At 37.3% G+C, this 16567-nt stretch overlaps 1 long non-coding RNA gene across 1 annotated transcript; it reads left to right on the forward strand.

Moving 5' to 3' along the window:
* The first annotated feature begins 350 nt into the window (after positions 1 to 350).
* LOC143302814 (uncharacterized) lies at positions 351 to 958 on the forward strand. The gene is made up of 3 exons (XR_013058621.1): positions 351 to 464; positions 623 to 667; positions 893 to 958. It is a non-coding gene; the product is annotated as an uncharacterized LOC143302814 (long non-coding RNA).
* Positions 959 to 16567: the final 15609 nt, after the last annotated feature.

Below are 16567 nucleotides of genomic sequence, written 5' to 3' on the forward strand. Positions count from 1 at the left end.
ATATAGCAACTAAATAACCTTATAAACACGATCTGAATGTCAATTTAACATAAGTAAGGTAGCGACCTATCGCAATAATCCTCTTTTGACTTATTTTACGTATCGCAACCTCCTTCACAGTACCATCTCTACCTTACATAACAGATTAATCCCTCTCATTCGCTTACAATAAATAAGAATACGACACTTAAAACTAGCCAGTCGTTGTAAGTAAAAACCCAAAGACACTCAATCTAGTATATAATCCCTCGCATATATAAATAGCTACTACCTAACCTTATAACATGATTTCCTATCAATTAATATAACTAGGGTAGCCACCTATCGCACTAATCGTCATTATACCTTATTTCAGGTATCGCAATCTCCTTTGCAGTATACACTCAACCTCATATACCGGTCCACCCCTCTCATTCACTTATGATACATAAGAATACAAAAACACTTAAAACTAGGCAGTCTTTGTAAGTAAAACTAACAGCCCATAATCTAGAAATTACTCTGTCACATATATAAAAATAGCTGCAACAACCTATAAAACACAATCTTAAAGTCCATTAATGTCAGTTAATATAAATAAGGTAGCAACCTATCACCATAATCCTCGTTTTAACTATTTTAGGTATCGCCACCTCCTTCGCAGTATACACTCTGCTTCATAGAAACAGTTAAGTTCCTCTCAATTACTTATGATATAAAATACAAACCACTTAACGTAGCCATCTTTATAAGTAAAAGACACTTAATCTAGAGAAGTAACTTACTATAAATATAAATAGCTACACAGTCTAGGCTAGAGGAATCCATCTCAATGTCAATTTAATATAATTATTGTAATATAATTATTGTAAACCCCCTGTCGTATTAATCATTATTCGATACTTGTTGACAGGTCTCGAAACCTCCTTCGCTATACTACATCCTCATCGGTTGGCATAATCTACCTCTTAAAGAGTAAGTACATTCATTCTTATGCTTACACTGAAAATTTAAGATAACTAAACGCATATAGGCACTTGTACTACCTAAATAATTAAAAACTTGCCCATCTGATTCTTATTTGTAGGTAACCACCCGTCAACACTCGTGCTCCAAGCACGTATCGATATTGAATTTCCTCCACTAAAACCTTCGAGCTTAACCATAATAAACAACTACATAATAAACATCCTTAACATGGCAACTATTTATCATTATATCATAATATTACTTAATTTTACACACTCTACGAGGAACATAACCTATCCCGTGTCGGCCTTCGTATTCCAACTAATTCTGAAATCCCAATACTTTTTTTCGCACATCTTATCCTTAAAAATGGATTGCTTATCGAATAAATAATCCTTCCACATGCACATTTATATGATAAAATATTTTTATTTATCCCAAACAAAACCAAATTTGTTATCATGTAACCGACAACGATACTACGATAGGGTATTGTCTCAAAATCAGCTACGATTCAGCCGAGGGCTCACATCCCACGCATAATTATATCCACTCGCATTACTCTTTATTATCTATGCATCGTAGCCACAGAAAAACTTCTCAATCACTTCATATTTATCATAATATACCCAGCTAGTACCGACAATATAACCGCTATAACCTCAACTTAACCATTACGTTTCTTTTAACAATATTAGTAATTATATACGGTTAAAATGCCCTATTTAATTACTATAATACAACTATAATGTAACTACGACTCCTTATTGTCCACTAATAGTCCACTGCTTCGTTTTCAGTATTTGATAGTACGTTATTGTTTTCTTCGTCGTAACGATTTTCTGTTATTTATTATACTTATATAAAATATGTAAAACACACCCCACAATAACACTATTAGGAGCCCTCGTTACACTTTATTTTATTATACGATCACACACGTCTCATTATGCACTAAAATGTATGAGAATATATGCTGTTGGCGGGAACGATCCAAAACACGTCCGCCGACCTTGTGACATCAATCACATCTCAACCTACATCAGTGATAATACATCGACCCCGACCTTCGGACACTTTTGGACACATCACCACCTTATCATCATAGCATACACCAAGGCTGTGACGCACCTCAGTCCACATCAGAGATAGGATATGGACCCCCGACCTTCGGACACTTTTCTACATCATAACCTACACCTAGCCCCTCAACATCCTAAAACCAAAACGTATATAAACCGAGACTTCACCCAGCTCGGGCAGTTCTTGTTCTTCTTCTAGTTTCTGTACTCATACAACCCCTTTTCTCCGGTTCGGTATTATTTTGTAAGTGTTAACATTTATAATAAAGTTTTATAAAGGAAAATAAGTAGTTGGGTTACGACTTAGCCTTCTTACTACCACCCAAGTACCAACTTTACGTGACATTTTTGGCGATCCGTGCCAGGATCCATTCGCTTCAGTGTAAACGAAATCACGATTTCGGCGTACGCGCATCATTGAAGATTGAAGGATCAGCGGACCACTGCGAATCTTTGCTACTACAAAGCCCTGCAGCATTTTTCAACGTTCCACTGCGGTGAAACTAGACGAGAGGACTACGGTCAGCGCAGAGCAAGCCTACGAATAAGATTCGGAATCTAGAACCAACCAGAGAGCAAACATCCCAGAGACTCCTCAACGGCAATAGCTACTACGGTAAGCTGGAAATCTGGATTCATTTTTACATTACCGTGTGAGAAAATCAATAAGATCGATTAGAATCATGTCCACATCACGAAAAGACAAAATCGGAACTATTGATATCGCTTCTATAACCAGAGCTATGGATAAGTTGACTCGTGCCATACTCGAGCAAATCGAACTTCTTGCGCGACGTATAGAAGAAACGCAACGAGTAGCCGATAGTGAAAACAAAAAACGTGCAGCAGAGATAGAACTATTAGGAAAACATATCTCTAAAATAAATTTAGGACATGGCGCTACTACTGAATTAGGCTCCTTTATTACCACGGACGAATCTAATGCCAGCAATGTTCAGAGAAAACGACCACCTGTAAAACCTAACGAAACGGACGATATGGACAGTGAAGAAGGAGCAGTAAGTTGTGACAACCCCACGTACAATGCAAAAACCTGCCTAGATTTTATCCCTATACTCAATGGACAAGACGATATAGGAGTAGAAGGGTTTATTAAACGGGTAAGAGAAGCTCGAGCCGAATGTCGAGAAAAACGCATATTATTACGACTAATTCTAACGCAAAGAATCATTGGCGAAGCGGAACGCAGTATCCGCCACACCGAAATCGAGAATTACGAGGACCTGTTTGAAAGCCTCAGAAAATTTGTATCCGTGAATATTACATCTAATGGAGCTCGTGATAAGTTGCAACGCACGCGACAAAACGTTAACGAATCGGTACACAGTTATGTGAAGAGGTTCCGACACAACCTCAACGAACTGATATACGCGCTTCAACACGAAATTCGCGATCCAGTACGTCGAGCAGTCGCCATAGATCTTGAAACTGAACGAGCGACCAAAGTTTTTGTCCTAAATTTAAAACCCAAAATAGAAATACGCACATCGACTACAAGACCAAAGAATCTCCAAGAAGCACAAGATGCAGCTTTCGAGGCGGAGTTAGTCATAAGGGAAATCGAACGCAACAAAAAAATAAGAAGAATAATGAACCAACCAATTGAGAGAGCCAAAAACCGATTCCAAGGAACACCTAAACCAATGTCAAGAAACTTCCAGCAAGCTGAACGAACGCCACTTACCCAAAGAACTCAACTGAAATGTTTCAAATGCAACCAAATCGGACATGTCTCCAGTCAATGTAGAAATTTTCAAACGCCCAGCCAACATCCGCGACAACGAAGTAACTATCAACGAAACCGGATAAATATTCATAAAGCATCTACGGACGCTAGACCCCAGGATTGTGAAACATCGCTTCGTCTGGAAAACAAGGACATCCATACCTACGGGAAGGACTAACTTGGACTACGGTCATCCTCGGCGACGAATTCTTAATCCACGAAACCAGAAGGCCTTTGGAACTGGAAGCATCTACGGAAGCTAAGACATTTAAAACGATGTGGAAAGGTAAAGCATGCACTGGTAGGGACGAACAAAGTATTAAAATGACAAACCAACTACGGGAGCAAATCGCGCGACTGCGAAGAAGCATGGACCTTTTCCAACAAGCAAAAGAAGAGGGTCAACGCCTCGATAAAAAATCGAATTGCTACGAAAAACAATTGACGAAATCGAGTTAAGAAAACTGTTAAAGGAGACTATTAAAGAAGCTACTAGTCGGAGTTATCAGGGTAGTTTAGTTTCTAATAATTTGAACAAAAGCTTGGAGAAAACAAACGTTACTGTAGGAAATGAAGAAATGGTTTTGAAAGAATTTTCAAAAGAATTGCAGTCTAATGTAGAAAATTCTTATGAAAAGAAAGTATCAATTGACACCGCTTCACAGGATTATATTTTCATTAAAACAGACTTAATGTTTGATGTCAATAGCTCGACAGAATACCAGAAAGAGTCTGTGAAACGAAGAAAAGAAGATATTGCAGTATTGTATAATGATTTGTCACCATCTTCGTCACAAGATACTCAAAATTTACAAGAATGGTTTGACAAAAAAAGTAAAAGTTTAGGAGAAGCAGAAAAAGATCATAACAAGAAGGATAATATTTCAATGAGAAATATTTTGGACGGCGATACAAATAAAGAAAACCAAATTGAAACGAAGGAATTAGAAGCAGTTAGTAAATCAACTGCTGAAAATGATACAAAATCAATAGACAACGTTGAACAAAATATATCATTAGAATCCATACAAAAAACAAGAGATAATGCTTACAATAATGAACATTTGCTTATAGAGGAAGACCAAATGATGACAGCGAAAAATGCGTGTGGCACTACAAAATCAAAAACTTCAGCAGATCTTATGTCGAGAAATTTAGATGCTAATACACAAGAGAAGTCTTTAGAGAATAAAGATGACAAGAATCCATCTCCATCTATGTTAGATAGTAGTAAACGGAGCAGTCGTTATAATGTTGCTACAAAGCCTGCTACTTCGCCAAAATTTGAAGAAATTGTTTATAATCAAACAAGACAGTCAGACACAAATAAAATTTTGCGAAGCGCTTTAAAGATTCACAAGAATTACCTAATAAAAGTAAGTTATCAAAAATAGGAATTGTACTTAACAAAATTGAAGATACAAAAACTATTTTACAGAATAAAAAGAATTCATTAGAAGGAGAAAAAGAAGTAGGGGAAAAGAAGAAAATGTACAGACAGAAATTATTTCAAAAAATATATCAGATGATAAATGTGATTTGCTTTAGAAAAAAAAAATTATCCACAAACTACATTAGGAATTTATCTATTTTAGTGAGGAGAAAGAGAAAGGATAGAGGAGTTGATCAATAGACTGTGGATTTTGAAGCGTTTATCAAAATATTACAATTTTAATAAAATATTCAATGTAAAGTCTTTGTTATAATATTCAGATAGATAGATGAAAAAAAAACACGCACGCGTGAAAAGAGTTCAATCTTTTGGAATACAAATTGAAGAACTAACAATAAAATTAGAAGGAATAACATAAGTCACAAATATGAAGTTGACCTGCTGGAACAACAAAAAGAAGGCCAAACTTAATTCATGTGTTAGTAATTCAATGGAGGAACGTGATAAGCTGGAGCTAAAGATGCAAAAGAGATAAAATGTAGTTCTTGAACCACAAGGACAAATAATCTGTCCTTCAATGTGAACTAGACGAACTAAAGGGTGAATATGAAAAAGTGGGTGATTTTGGATATAAATATGAAGAAGAAACTAATAAATTGAAACTGGATTTTGAAAAAGAAGAAAAATGATCCTTGTCAATGAAAATAAATTTGAAATATTGCGTAGGGTAGAAATTGAAGGTAAAGTAAAAGATATGAACGAACAAAATAATTTTCTTAGAAAAGAACTGGAAAACGTCCAAAAACTTTCCAAAGATCGCTTACTCGAGGCGAACCAAGAATTAAAAGATTCACATAGAAAACACACTCTTATTTGAAAATTGAAAAAAAAGAAAAAAAACATCAGGAAGAATTAGGTGATATAATAAAACTTCATGATGAAGAAAAATATAAACTGATACAGCATTGGTGTTCTGTAGAATGTCAAACTGCCATAAAGGGTTACATTGATGGAAAAGTGCAGTAAATATTTAAATAACAATCCATGACTTCTTAAGTAATTGTAACAATCTTGATGTTTTACTATGGAACAACTAGATGAAGTGCACAGTGACATTAATAAAGTAGAATCATCGATAAAAGTAGATGTATCTTCTTCATTAATATCAGAATCAACGACTGATATTATAAAGAATGTGCATGATATTCCAGAAAATCAAAAAAAAAAAAAAATAAGTCACAGGAATGTACAGATAATACAATTCAAGATGGTTTAGTAGTAAATAAATGAGATGTAACAGATTTAAATAAAAACAAAAAAAAATTTTTAAAGTAAGGAAAGTAGTGAGACAGAGAGCATAAAGAACGCTGCGATTAATGAAGTAGAACAAGAAATAATAAATAAGGACCCACAAATTGATGATCAATATAAAAAAAAAAAAAAGATGAGAAATTTCAAGAAGAGCAAGCAGAGAATACAACTGAGATTGGAGATCATTCAAGATATGCAGGTGACACATCTTTAGATAAAGAAAGTACGAACGATGTTGAAATATTTAATACAAATGAGGGTGAACAAAACATTGAGAAACACAACGTTTGTACAGTGTTAAATATAGATACAGTTAGTGTTACTAATGCTCAGTGTCAAGCATTAATTAAAACACTTGGTGAAACTTTTGATGATAAAGCCCAAACATTGCATGTCACGGATACAGACACAGATTTGTCTAAACTAGTTGATAGTAGTTCAGAAGTAATGGTACTGACTGTAGAAACTATTATATTAATGATATGAATGAAAGTACAGAAGAAAATATTGTTTTAACTGTACATGAAAAGGATGCTGTTGTAAATTCCAATGAAGAAAAAAAAATGTTTCTGCAGAACAAAAAAGAATGAAGAACGCTGAAATTGTAAATGAAGAATTTAATTCGATAGGTTAAGCACGAGAAAGTGATGGAACAATTATAGAAGTAATTTCAACAGAAATTGTGGCTCAAGAAGTTTCTGAAAATTGTAGCCAGAAATACAATTATGACATATTAAATCATACAAAGACAAGAAACGATTCTATAACTCCTATTACCTCAGGAGTAATTAGTGATCTAGAAACTGCAGATGACATTGATATTAAAGAAAAGAATAACAAGAAACAACAAATGGAAATGGCTAGATTGATCTTTTGATAGTTCACATAAAATTAATGTAGAAAAAAAAATTACTCATAATAAAATTGTCGTACTTATACATGTTGCTAATACAGAAGGAAGGAATAAATCTATAAGTGAAGCAGATAAAGTGCGCATAACTAACAAAAGAAGTGCAATTCAGGATATCTTTGATGATTGGGATGTTGAAAATGCAGAAGATGATAGTCAGTCGGTATCCAAAGCTCCAGATACTGTGCAAATGGAATTGAAAAGTTTACTAAATGACACAAAAACACGAACTATAGAGGAAAGCACAGTTGTACTGGTCGAAGAAGAAATTACATGCATGGAAAAAGAACCAGTTGTAGATGCTGAAAAGGCTTTAGAAGTTGCTAAACAAAACAAAGAAATGCAAGTATCAAAGGAACAACTGGATAACGATCAAACTATAAAGAAACAACATGATAGTATGAAACCATTACTCAGAGACCACTAACTCATTCTATATCACAGGCTGTTAGAAAGTCTACAAAAGATTCAACACGCGATACACGTGTAGTCGAAATTTAACCAGCCAACAACCTTCACAGGTTGAAATAGCAAAAGCATATACCACGACGAAGAAGAACAAGTACAAGTCGAGCCAGTCAGAGTCCAATTCCATCGCTCCATACTGAGGAAACACTAAGATTTTGGAGGACCAAAATTAATCTAAAGAGGGGGGTATGTGACATTGTTAAGGAAATTCGAGGATTTGGGAATACAAATAATTGACTGTATTTCCCACACAACAGTTATACATCTATATTACACTCTGAAGAACGTCTTGCACGCACGCTTGTCGCCAACCGACTATCCTAGATTCTTCTAACATCTGGCAACAGTCTTTTGTCTCCACTAAGACCTTGACGCCCTCTAACCCTTACACACACACTTTCATGTACAGTGTAAATGTATCACTTCCCTAACACGCCTCCTTACATTTATACTGTACACTTAATTTTATTTACATACTTGTCGAATTAACAAAATATTTAACATTTATCGCTTTATTTACATTTCTCTTATTTTACATTCATCCATGACCTAAACCTTTCAAATTTCTCTCTACACAGTGCCTTCGTAAAAATATTCGCAGTGTTTCCTTCTGTACTTACTTTTATTATGTTTATCTTATTTTCCTTTACGTACTCGTGAACGTAGTGGTAATGAACTTCCATGTGTTTAGAATTTGTTGTAAAAGTTCCGTATTTAGCTATACTCATTACTCCAGAGTTATCCTCATAGATTTTTACAGGGTTATCGTCTACATTTACATCGAAGATTTTCATTAGTTCTCTGATAGTCATTACTTCGCTCACCGCTTCCGATAGAGCTATATACTCTGCATACGTCGAGGCTTTTGTCACACACCTTTGTTTTTTAGACTTCCATCCAATTACATTTCCATACAATCTAATTACATACCCAGAAGTCGATTTCCTATCTATATGATCTCCTGCCCAATCAGCGTCCACATAACAATCTATCGTTTCGCACTTTTCATTTCTTTTATAATGTAGCCCTAAATCTCTAGTCCGGTACAAATATTTCAATATTCGCAAGGCATATTTAAAATGTGTCTCGTTACAACAATCTTGAAATCTACTCAGATAATTCACACTATAACTTATATCGGGTCTGGTATTTACACTAATATACAGCAATGCGCCAATTAAATTCTTGTATCCAATGTCCTCTCTATTTATCTCAGCTTTTTCAATTTTTAAGTTGGTCTGCATTGGTGTACAGTACAATTTGCTATTATGTAATTTATATTTGTTTGCTAATGATTCTATGTATTTCTTTTGGTATAATCTCATTTCATTTTTTAAATAATCATAATCTATATTTATTCCAAGATATCCTTTTACTTCACCTAAATCTTTCATTTCAAATTTATCAGTAAATAATTTTTTTACACTTTGTATCTTCCCTTTGTTTTTACTACAAATCAACAAATCGTCTACGTATATTAATAAATAAACAACATTTTCTCCCTCTCCATAAGTATATAGGCACAGCTCTATATTGTTCTTCTTAAAACCTAATCTCGTCACATACTTATCAAAACACTCATACCAGTCCCTCGGACTTTCTTTTAACCCATAAAGCGCTTTCGATAATTTACAAACTCTATTCGTTCCGTCCGCATATCCCTTTGGTTGATTTACATATACCTCCGAGGTTACTTCACCATTTAAAAAGGCAGTTTCTACATACATTTGCTCAATTATTAATCCATTTTGACAACAATATGATACCAATATCTTAAAGGTCTGATTACTCGCCACTGGAGAATATATGTCATCGGCTACGTTTCTTTGTTGAAATCCCCTTACCACTAATCTAGCCTTATACCTGTCCTCTGATTTTTTCGTGTAAACCCATTTTACATCTAATACTTCTTTGCCTTTTACCCTTTCTACCAATTTCCAAGTTTTATTCTTATAGAGACATTCTATTTCCTTATCCATAGCCTGTTTCCAAACTTCATTATTTTCGCAACAAATCGCCTCCTCAAATGTACGAGGGATATCTACTTTACAATAATTTGCATGAATCTCGCAAATATTTTCCTTTTCTGGATACCTTACTGGAGTTTTCTTAATACGTGTAGATCTCCTAGGAGTGTTTGAGCTTTCAATACTACTATTATTTTCATCTTTCCTATCTTCTAACTCTTCCTTATCCATACCATCCAATGAATAGTTATCTTCGCTATCATTTCTATCTGCCTCTAATGAATTTTCCTCAAAACCGATACATTTAGTGTCTGTCTCTATGACCTCTACATGTCTAGCTATTGTTATTTTCCCACCTAATAAGACTCTGTATCCTACTTCACTATATCCTAATAGAATTCCCATATCTGCCTTCTTGTCCCATTTGGAAACTCTTTTTTGTTCTGGCCTTCTTACAAAAACTTTACTTCCATATAGATGTAGATTTTTAACACTTGGTTTTCTCCCGAAGAATATTTCAAAAGGTGTCTTTCTCTCTATAGTATTCACTAATATTCGATTTTTCAAGTATACCGCTGTACAAACCATTTCCGGCCAGTACCTTTTATGTACTTTCGCTTCCGCTAACAAACAACGCGCCATGTCCATCACTGTTCTATTATACCTTTCCGCTGTCCCGTTTAATTCATGTACGTATGTTGGGCAATTATTTATTCTTATACCTTTATCCCTAGCAAATTTATAAATTCGATTATTTAAATATTCTTTACCATTATCGCATCTTAATATTTTTAACCTCTTGCCCGTTAAATTTTCGGCTTCATTTACGAACTGTACGAAAGAATCAAAGACCTCATCTTTTGATTTTATACAATAGATCCTAGCTATTTTACTATAATCATCGATAAATGAAATGAAATATTTTTCTCCATTGAATCCGGTAGTCTTAAAGGGACCACATACGTCCGTATGAATAATTTCCATTATTTCCTTAGCCTTAGTTCGATTATTTTTGAAAGGTAAGTTATGCATTTTGCTTTCTATACACACCCTACATTTCAAAAGTTCCTTTTCAAATTCATTCGGTATGCCAGTCACTAGCTGCTCTTTACCCAAAATCTCTAAATATTTAAAATTTACGTGTCCTAGCATCCTATGCCATCTTTCCTTTTTACTCATACCACTACGTTCGGCGCTGTTTACTAAGTGCTTCTTCCCTTTCAATATACTTTTTATTCTATATGTCCCATTCTCTTTGAACGCTACAGCTGTAAGTTTATTATCCTCATCTATTACTTTCGCAATATTTCCTTTGGAAATAACCGTATTCTTATTGTCTGTTAGTTTACCTAAACTAATCAAATTTGCGGACATTTCTTTCGCGTAAAATACTTTCCTCATATTTATTTCATTTTGTTTTCCGAATGCTTCAAAATAACTTATAACATTCCCAACTTTTGTCGCTTTTATCGGTCTATTATCGCCTAAATATATATTTACCGGTTCTTTTAGGTCGATAGATTTATCGAAATAATTTATATTATTAATTATGTGATCGGTACAACCGCTATCTAATAGCCACACTATTTCGTTCTTACTTATTTCATTCGTCTCACTGCTGTTTGCTGCGTGCGCCGTTGTTGTCCATATGCCTGCTCTTGAGTTTCCATGCTCGCCCGTGCCGGTTGTTGATTGACGATGAAAGTTTCCACGTCCCCTGCTCGTATTGCCTTTGTTCCCTCTTCCTCTGCTTCGACCACGTGTTGGCCCATGCCAATAGCCGTTACTGCTTCCCGCTTGGACGCCATTTTGACACTCTCTCGCAAAGTGTCCTAATCTTCCACATCTGAAGCATCCTTCCTTTTTTGCAGAAAAGGCGTTGGTTTGCCTTTCTCCTCGATTGGATTTATTGTTCTTCTCTGCTATCTCTATTTTATTTTTCACATACGCTACCGTTTGATTCTCTTCTTTCAATGCGTCTATTATGTCCGCTATGTAGCTGTATTCTTCGGGTAACGTATTCAACATGTAATTCAGCTTTTCCCTCTCACTTACTTGTGCGCCCGCACTTTTTAATTCGTTTATTAATTTTTCGAAATCGTTAAAGAATGATGCTGAATCACTGTAGTTCTCCCGTCTTATGTTTTCCAATCTCCTTCTGCATACGATCTGCAGTGCCGTCGACTCTTTCAAGTACATTTCATCGAACCTTTTTATTATATCATACGCCATTTTTCCTTCCCTAACATACTGCAATTGTCTGTTCGATATTGCGCTATAAATTATATTTATCGCCTTCAAATCCTTTTTGTCCCAGTCTTCATCGTCCCTTTCGTTCTTCATTCTAGTTGTAACAACCTCGCATTCCTTATATTTGAGAAACATCGTGATTCTTTGCTTCCACATTCCATAATCCTCACCATCGAATATAGGTATCATGATTTCCGATCTCTCCATTTTAATTGATACTTCTTTTTTTTTCTTTTCTTACTCAAGCGTTCCTACGTGCTCGAAGTATATTTTTTTCCTCTGAAAGTTTTTTTTTTCTTTACTGAAAACTCACTCGAAAGATCGTAACCACGCACTAAATATCTTGCAAAACTAGTAACCACGCTCTGCTACCATGTTAAGGAAATTCGAGGATTTGGGAATACAAATAATTGACTATATTTCCCACACAACAGTTATACATCTATATTACACTCTGAAGAACGTCTTGCACGCACGCTTGTCGCCAACCGACTATCCTAGATTCTTCTAACATCTGGCAACAGTCTTTTGTCTCCACTAAGACCTTGACGCCCTCTGGCCCTTACACACACACTCTCATGTACAGTGTAAATGTATCACTTCCCTAACAGACATCAATCACATCTCAACCTACATCAGTGATAATACATCGACCACCGACCTTCGGACACTTTTGGACACATCACCACCTTATCATCATAGCATACACCAAGGCTGTGACGCACCTCAGTCCACATCAGAGATAGGATATGGACCCCCGACCTTCGGACACTTTTCTACATCATAACCTACACCTAGCTCCTCAACATCCTAAAACCAAAACGTATATAAACCGAGACTTCACCCAGCTCGGGTAGTTCTTATTCTTCTTCTAGTTGCTGTACTCATACAACCCCTTTTCTCCGGTTCGGTATTATTTTGTAAGTGTTAACATATATAATAAAGTTTTATGAAGGAAAATAAGTAGTTGGGTTACGACTCAGCCTTCTTACTATCACCCAAGTACCAACTTTACGTGACAACCTCCACGTCTCGAGCCGAACTCTGTCTCTCTCTTCATTGGGAACTCCGATCGCAGGGAGTACCACGACCGCCATGGTGCCATCTTTATAGATTTCATCTCAATGTCAATATTGTCCTCAATCCCCCATTGCGCCCTAATATCGTCCACCAGCTCCTCCTTGCTGGTGAGGGGATCAATATTTTTGATCTGTAGGGTCGCCCTATTCACCAGGGCAGCCACCTCCGTACTATCCCTCAAAGCGGCCGTCAACCTGGCCACCACCTCATTAACCGCTACCGTCCTGTCAAATTCAATCAGAATGTGGCCCGCTCTCGTCCTTGGAGGGACCCCCGTGGCTCCCTCCAATGTGCTCCTGGCCGCCATTATTCTTCTATAAACTTGCAGCCACTCACATCCCTTTTCAACTTTCACGAGTATCGCCTCCCTCCTTCTCCTGTTCCTTGACACACCCTTACCTTCCGGGACCACCTCTCTGTTGTTGCCCGGATGCACACTAGGAATGTCCTGTGCCAAGGGAGCTCTCCTCTCCCTTTTTCTTCTTGCCATTCTCCTCCATCCTTCCGAGTCCTCATTATAATCCTCGTCCATCACAAGATTCCTTCTTTCTTTCCCACATGCTTCGGCGTAGATGACCTCTCCTTTCCTGGGCCTTTTACGTTCATCCATCCTTGTAATTTCGGCCGGCGATATCACCTTCCTTTTGGGGTAACTGCCTTTGTCCACCGTCATTTCCTTCATAACTACTGTCCTATTAATGCTGCTCTCCGCCTCAGCAGGCACTCTTCTCCTCTTCCTCCTCCTTGCTTTTTGTTCTCCACACTGTTCCAGGGACGATAGCATACCCTTTATTAAGTTACCGATCTCTCTGATCCCTTCATCTTTGTCTTTGTCCAGCTTGAATTTTCTCACCACAACATTAAGCATCTGGACAGCGCCAGCTAGGGCTTGCGTGAACCCTTTCAGTTCCGCCCTTTATATCATTACTTCTTCCTCGTCTACATCACTGGTCTGTGTATCATCCCTGGCGCTATTATCTATTTCGCTTACCATAGCCGCCCTTGCCCGTCTCGTTCTGCTGCTTTCCTCTATTACCTTTCTAGCCAATTGTTTGACGGGTGCCCCTCCTCTCACTACCACTGGCGTGCTGTGGTCGCTATCTCTGATTCGATAGGAACCTTCCGATTCCTCGACCACTTCGACATCAGCCCTGCCACCAGTCGTAGGACTCCTTTGTATTTTTTTACTTGGTCTAAACGGGTCACCTTCTTCCTTGCCTTTAGCTCTCGGTATCACTGAAATTGTGACTTTGTCACATAACTTTATATCTGCAACCTTCCTCGGTTTCTCTCCTCCTAATGCCAGCTTTCTACTTCCCACCTTCTCCCCAGTCGCTTTTACCGTACGAGAGGATGCCTGGGATTCCACCTCCCCCCCGCCGTTCTTCCAGTAGCTTGATGACCGTCGGGTCGAGCCTGGAAAGCCACTCGTGTTCCCGACGGGGCCTGGGGGCTCCGAAACCCCATGCGCCGTAAGTTTATTATTCTTGTTTAACCTGTCCATATTGTTTTAAAGTTTTAAGTCCATGGAAATTGCCAAGTCGTCAACAGCTTAACCATTTTACCTTCCGAACGTATCCACTAAACTCACCAGTTCGTCATCAAAAACAGCCAATCCAGATATAAATATAATAGCAATAATATATAACTAAATAAATAGATAAATAGATAAATAAAAACATCTTGTACATATATATATGTCGGAGATGAAACAACACCGGAGCCTTTGGAATTTTGGATAATCCCGCAACATTGTAATCTAGAGTCTACTATAGCTGTAATTAAACAATTGTAGTTATTCAATCCGATTGTAATTGTTCGCGAGTTGTGACAATGAGCTTGGGCTCGAGGCGACAGCCAGTTGCCGAACGTAGCCGCGGTCACGGGATGAACGCTTTGTCTAACGAAGGTATGGAGTAATTCTATAGCTCTCCTTAAAAGAAATATTCGTAGCGACACGCGACAGTAAACATTCCAACGGTTTCTGTCCCGTGACTCGCCACACGCAGACCCTATTCTTCGAGCAAGATGATTGCCAGATGTCGATGCGTCTCCGCAGTACGTGTTCAGCTAGCCTGAGGGCCCGTTATAAATCTTAAGATTTAGTCAACTAAAGTCCTTTAAACGGACAAACAGTCTTTGTCCCAACTACGGGAAAATAGGGGAGACCTATTTTTCAACGAGCGGCGTCTCCCACTAGCAACTTTCCCTCGAGGGCGGCTAGCATCTTTTTCTAACCACCGATATGGGGATTGACCAATTAGCAGCAACGCCAATTTCCCTTACTTTCTGAACGAAGGCTTTTCTCGACGAATCCGATGATCTCGTGTCCTTAGACACACCCCATTATAGTTTTCGTCTGTGGCATCATCGGGAAATTCATTCTCTCTCGCGATCTCATCGACGAAAAAAGTAACCCCTTACGACCCGTGAATATTACGCGTCCGACTTAGATTTTGTGAGCACGTTCATCTATCATCCCGTCGACCGTGGATTTGTTATTGAACCTAGGATCATTGTCATTAGTTTCTCGAGTACCTAACTACCACGGTTACTTGTCCGGTTCTATAATAATCGTATTTGCACTAATCAATGTCTTCTCTATTGCATAACGACAACGTGTAACCCAAACGAAGATTCGTTTCACGCCCCTAACCCCAATCATAATGTAAACCCTACATATATATGTCGGAGATGAAAGGAAAACCGGAGCCTTCCCTTTGCAACTTTTGGGAAAGTTTTCTAATGCTTTAGCCTAGATTTTATCATAGCTGTAATTAAGCAATTGTTGTCATTTGGAATTGTTCGATATTTGTGATAGCAAAAGTGGGTTCGAGGTGACAACTGGTCGCCGAACGTAGCCACGGTCACGGATAAACGTTTTGCCTGGCGAAGGTGTGGATCGGTTGTATAATTCTCCCTAGAAATCACATAGAATTGTACTATGGAGATGTCGATATAATGGGACACACGTTGTATTAGGAATCAAATTCCAGACAGAAACTGCCTAGCAACGGCCTTTGGATCTTTCTCGATGCTTCCAAAGAGTATACAACAAACTCTTGGCAGAAACTGCCTAGCAACAACGATTGGAACCTTCTCGATGTCTCCAGCGAGCATATAACAAACAAATGCAGTCGTATAGCGAAAAAGATTTTCATCAGATATTCATTCGTGTGATCGCCTTGGTAAGTGATACATCGAGCAATTTACCGAGTGTCTCAGCAATCGTATTTTTTTGTGTTTAAAATTATTCTACGCATAGTAAAGAGTTATCCCGTTGGCCGTGGATTCGTTTGAACCCAGGAACATTGTTAATAGCGTTAATTAAATTCATTATTCGTAAAACATATTATTCGTTAAACTTATTATTCTTTAATCTAATCACTAGTTAAACTTATTGTTTGTTAA

This window comes from Bombus vancouverensis, chromosome 6 (assembly GCF_051014615.1).
Source record: "Bombus vancouverensis nearcticus chromosome 6, iyBomVanc1_principal, whole genome shotgun sequence".
Classification (NCBI taxonomy): domain Eukaryota; kingdom Metazoa; phylum Arthropoda; class Insecta; order Hymenoptera; family Apidae; genus Bombus; species Bombus vancouverensis.